Raw genomic sequence first — 6,132 nt, forward strand, 5'->3', positions numbered from 1 at the left:
TTACGACAGCCCTAGGTAAACTGAATATATTTTATTGTTATAATTAATTTATATGAAATTATTATTGAACAGCTTTACCCTCGACAGATGTGAAATAGTTTTTCCATATTTTTTAATAATTTATTACTACATAGAGCATCAATAAAGGATACGAAATATTTATAAAATACATTTATTACTATGTAGGCATATACATTAAATTTATGTAGTTTACCTTAGTGATTCTGGAATATTACATATCACAATAAACCATTCTGCCACCAAATGTTTTATCTTCTATTAAATTACGGTATAATTTTTCTAGTAGAATTTGTTTAATATATGAATTATTCTTTTGTAAATGGTGCCCTGCTAACTGCCAAATAAATAATCCCTTCAGTCCTTGTTACTTGCAATAAACTGCCTGTTTTTTATTAATTAATTAGAAGAAATGTTTATAACACGGAGTAGTCAATACTTACCTTAACTTTTATACATTTTTCTTCATCAGAAGACAACCAATAATTATTGCGCCAATACTTATAACAGCCTTTTTGTTCTTCGTTCCAAATCGTGATATAATTATTGCATTTCTCCAGAATCTAAAAATTATATTAGATTTTTTCGTATTATTTCCTAAAATTATTATAATATATTACCTCTGAATATGTTAGAACGTCATTATCTTCTTAGGTGATGGCAAGATGCATAACTTCTTTCAATTTATCATCGTAGCATTCATCTTCTAAAGCAACTCTATGACCATAAAAAGGTATCCCTATAGCTAATAAGTTCTACGGAATACCTACTTTTTACCCAGTTCTCAATAGCGGCTTGAACATTGCAATATTATTTCTAGTACTCACTATCCGAAGAATGAGGATACATGCCGGAGTGCAGACCAGTACTCTCATTCGGAGGACCATAAAAATCATAGGTCATTACGTTAACAATATCCAAATATCTGGAAAAATATTTTTGTTTTATGCCACACTAATTATAATTTTGGTGTAATTATAATATTGAAAGCAAATTAAATTGTTAATTGGTATTGATAATAATAATTAGGTCAATAGTATTGAATAATATAGTTAGTATTATTCAAAAAATTGACCGATATGATAAATGTCAATCGTATTGACCGATATATTGGGTGTTCTTTTTCGATAGCGCTAATATTACATTCGTTGCAAAATATAAACGATATATTAAGAAGCTAACAATACAATCAGACATACAATCTAACAATATGGCATAATGTAGAAAATATGTTCAACTATTAATAGATTATTTTTGATAATGTTATTGAAAACACACACGCCATGAAATTGCTTTATCTAAAAAAAATTTCATGGCGATGTGGTATAAGCCGACAAGTGTTAAGCTTGTTTTACAATATAATGGTAACTGTTTATTGTTCGTGTAATAAAATTGCAAACGAAAGAGGTCAGCTTAATAGATCCATTAATTGTCACAGGAATGTGGTTCATTTTTTATGGTTTAGTTTTTTTTATTTCATAATATTATTGACTATATTTTCTATATTTATATGTGTATATATAAGGAGGATAATTAGGATAATTAAATTTTTGGGCAGGATTGGTTGGCACAGTGGTCAAGGCAACAGGACGGCCTACTAGTAACATATTTTAGTTAGCCTACGGGATTCGAATTCTGCTGGGAGATAATTGTGCATTTTTGTTTGTGATTATTTATAGCTGTGATTATCCAAAAACCTACCAAGAATAATCATCCCAATCAAGCTAGTAACCTGCCTGCTATATAATGGTAGGTAGGTCCAATCCAGATAAAATTAAGTAAGTTAAATGGAAACCCCAAAATATTTTTAAAAATCTATATTTAAGACTAAAAGAAACTAATTTGACACTGCCGCTTGTTAACTTGAAATGTTCTCAAACAACACCAGATATCGAAAAATTATCTATTTATATATTTTTTGTTTGATTTTGAAGATTTGTAAGAGAAATTTCTGGATCTCTGTCTTTATTTGTCTTGCTATTTTCGATCGATTATATTTTTTAACGTGAATAGTTCAAATGTTTTGCCCTTATCGAATGTTTTAATTATATTGGCAGGATTGTTGCCGATTTAGAAATCATAGGGTTGTTTTCTATGAATTTATTTAATTCACCAAAAAACAATTTCTTAATAAATTGAAGCTATGCGTTATATAGTCAAGTGCGCCAAAGTTTTTGACGTGATTATATTTCATTTAAAAGCTGATAACGTAAACATTTAAAATTTGAACAATTTTGACACATTAAGTTTGAAACGAAAATATCAATTTATTTATTTGTCGATCAAAAACATATTTTATTTATTTCGCAATAAGGACTATCCAATTCATCATCACTGATGACGACGATGTCATCCATCTAATGAAAATAAAAATATATTTAAGTGATACAGTTACACCACAAGAAAGAAAGATTACTACAATAAAGTACTCACATATTAGTGTGTTATAGTTTAAACTGTATATCATTAAAAAGTGTATTTTATAGTTTAAAGCGTCCTTATTTATACCAACTGAAGGTTTACCTGGATCCAAAAGATATCTGATGGTCACCTAGCCTGAAGTGTTAATGACAATAAGTGTTAATAATGTTAACTACTGGAGTAACATTAATTGTTTTCATTGTCACAAACAACCATGTCCTAATAGGATGCGAACCCGCAACTATCGCAACAACAAAAGGATCATCCTGTCGTCTTAACCACCGAAGATATCAACCCGACCCAAGACAAGTCTATTAGTTTGCGATTACACGAACATCATAGTTATCCGATATAATAGGAACAGCAGCCCTCAACAAATATCCTTTTTCTTTAAAGACTTTGGAAAACTCTTCTACTAAAGCACCGTAGTTATCCTGAAAATAAAATGTATTTATTTTATATGTAGGAATGTAACCAAATAAAAACTATATTGAATTTATTTTACATGTTTTACACGATATATTTAAAAAGTACTACTCTTTAAATATTTCATATGTTCGATGCTGTTTTCCGTTTATTCAAATAAATAAGGAAAAATAATTTCAGCGACAACATGTTCAAGAAAATGGTTTGTTTAATAAGTATTATGATGGCTAATTACACGAATTCTATTACCTCGTCATGGATTGGTATCATAATAAAAATTGATAAGGAAATAACAAACAGACTAAAATCACAGCTATGAGTGAAAAATTATAAATTCCGCATTTTGGTATAGTTGGAGGATCATGAACATATATGATCAAACAATAACCAAAAAGAGTAGCAGTATATCTTAAGGACTTGTACGTATTGTGATTATCTTCCACTCAAAGGCAAAAGCAAAGGCAAAGGCTTGTGAAAAAATCTTATAGAATTCGATGAAAGATGCCTTTAGTCCCCTTTTTGGGATTTTTAGTTAAACTGTTGCATTTTTTACATATCAACAAACTATTTTTTAGACAAATATTTTAATTAAATAGAGCGGAGTATTTTGCAGGATCTCCAGACAATTACTACAATAATAATTTCAGAATAATATGCCCGAGGTGTGAGACATGTTCCAACTCGTTCGGCAGTATGTTATTTGGTTTCCGTTTTGTACTTGTGGTGAGTTTGAAATTTAGACTTACAACGATGTATCGATGATTTGGTGCATAGCTCAGAATTATACCGCTTTGCCCGCTAGCGACCGCCGCACCAATCCCAAAAGTCTTGATAGAACCGGACGATGTAGAAATGGGTAAGAGCATCCAAAGGATGTACAGAGATCGCTTCCCAGACTTACGCAATATCAAAGAGAGAGGTCGTGGAGGTTACAACAAGGACTGGGGATGAACAAGGTACGACCAAACAAAAGGTCGTCAAAATAACTACAGGCAAAACATCAAGAGAGGTCTGGGACTCCATGATACTCCTAAGTAGGAAAACAGAGACACACAATAAAATAGCTATACATCAGCTGAGAGGGATGGAAACGGTCACCGTCAGGAAAATAATAGAGAGTGTCTCCTCTAGGGAGAATACTAAAGTGACAATCCATGTCCTTAAGGACCAGAACATCAAGCCGCCCAGCAGGGAAAGAGAGGGGAAAAGATAGTTTAGATACTTTGCATTGGTGGTCTCCGCAAAGAACCTGGGATACAAGGAGACCTTGAAAATAATCAAAAAGAAATTAACCGACGGTGCCAACAGCAAGGAGGTATGCGTACTATGGAACACGAAAAATGAGAACCTATTAATTGCAGTTGACAGGAAGCCCGAGACACTGAAGGAAATAAAAACAGCACTGGAAGCTTGAACGAGAGACGACATGAATGTAAGAAAGGCCGATAACAACGAGGACAAGAGTGTTACCTTACATATCAGGGGCAGGGACGAGGAGAGTACGCGGGAGGACGTAATCGAATCTCTCATCCAGAAATTGGGAATGGACATCAAAAGACAGATAAGGGTAGGGGAGTTGAAAGCATTCAGAAATAATACAAGAGCAGTCTCGATAACACTGAAAGATAAACAGGCATCTCTCTTGGAGAGGGAAGGGCTAAGAGTTGGACTAACAACATGTAGAGCGGAGAGAAGAATTAAATTTAAAAAGATGCATGAAATACTGTAGCTTCGAATACCTGCAAGGAGAATGTAAAAAGATAACAAAAGAGATGTAAAGATAGAACAAATAAATATATGGCCTGTGGTAGAGAGGGCGACCAGAAAGCAAAATATTAGGAGACGAAATACTGTTTTCTTTGTAAATCTAAGGACTATGAAGCTAATAGCGGGTGATGCCCTAAATTTAAGATAGCCCTAAAAGATGCCAGAATAGCTAAGAAGAAGGCGGAGCCAAAGAGGAGCTGTTGGATAGGTGGCAGGAGCAATGGAGCACTTACCAAGGATTGACACATACACATTAAAGACATCAGAAAGTGGATCAGAAATAAGGGCACAGTAGATTACTGCACTACTGAAGCTCTTACTTGGCCAATCCCTGCACAGGATAGGTAAGGCTGAGAATACCAACTGCTAGTATTGCGAACAAGAGGATACCCCTAGGCATACTCCGTTTGTGTGTGCAAGATGGAGTACGCTAAGGGTAAGAGCTAATTCAAAATGCAACTGTCTGGTTGCAGAGTCAAACACGGCAGGCCTACTACAGGGAAGTGAGGAGAAAAGAGAGAGAGTGTGATGAGGACGTTCGGAGGCATCGTGCGCACTAAATGTGAGGAAGAACAGCGACGGACAACTAATTTGACGGTTAGGTAGTCGCGAGGGAGGCGGAGACAATAAACAAGAGAAAGGACATCCCGTCATCCTGAAGTAATGCTCTCGGCGGTTCAAGGCTACCACCCTTAAACTACCGTGAGCTGAATATGTAAACAAAATTTACTAACTCCGAGCTAGGCTGATTAACTAAACAAAATTTGGTCCCTCGATAAAAACGTGCATATATTACTTTAGACATGATGCTTTTAAAAAACAATTTAATATTATATTATTATTACATATTTGTTAGAATAAAAACTAAAAAAACTAAATGCTGTCAAAAATATTTTTACCTTATCTCCTTTTTCAGGAAATTGCCAGTCAAAATCGATTCCATCAAAGTTGTATTTATTTAATAGTTCACAACCTGCACTAGGTTTGCTCTCAACTGTCTTTCTGCAGCCACAATCCTTCTTTTTGTCTTCATTGTCTATCTCTCTTTTCTCTCTCATAGAAAATAATAATTTCAAATTTCGATTTTTTTGCTTCAATTTAGAAATATCCACAAATATTAAAAGAAATTTGAAATTAAAATACGTATATTATATTGGATAATATTTACTATTATGATAGGCTAAGTGATTATTTTTTGGAAACCATTTTACAATAATTCTACGTATTTACGATACACGCAATAAAAGTAATTTCTGGAAAAAAAATCTCTTTTAAAGAAAAATTGACATCTAAAATAATTAAATTATAAATTCGCCCTACAACGCACTAAATCTGCGCGTGATGTAGTTGTTTCAGTCGCACTGGACGGTTTGTATGGGTACAAGTCTAATTTATATATTATTTTAAAACATTTGCATTATAATAATATATTCTATTGTGTATCGATAGTGTTAGTGCAACTAATGTAATTTTACAATGCTAAAAACCCCAAACAGTTTT

The 6,132-nt window shown here is 33.2% G+C and overlaps 1 long non-coding RNA gene across 1 annotated transcript; it reads right to left on the reverse strand.

Annotated features, from left to right (window-relative positions):
• Nucleotides 1-271: 271 nt before the first annotated feature.
• On the reverse strand, nucleotides 272-774 carry LOC143195816 (uncharacterized). The gene is made up of 3 exons (XR_013005597.1): nucleotides 639-774; nucleotides 462-581; nucleotides 272-403 (listed from the first exon to the last, which is right to left on the reverse strand). It is a non-coding gene; the product is annotated as an uncharacterized LOC143195816 (long non-coding RNA).
• Between the last annotated feature and the right edge of the window lie 5,358 nt (nucleotides 775-6,132).

The sequence above is a fragment of the Rhynchophorus ferrugineus genome, unplaced genomic scaffold (assembly GCF_030347505.1).
Source record: "Rhynchophorus ferrugineus isolate W39M unplaced genomic scaffold, kcgeb_rfMv2 rfM4, whole genome shotgun sequence".
NCBI lineage: Eukaryota > Metazoa > Arthropoda > Insecta > Coleoptera > Curculionidae > Rhynchophorus > Rhynchophorus ferrugineus.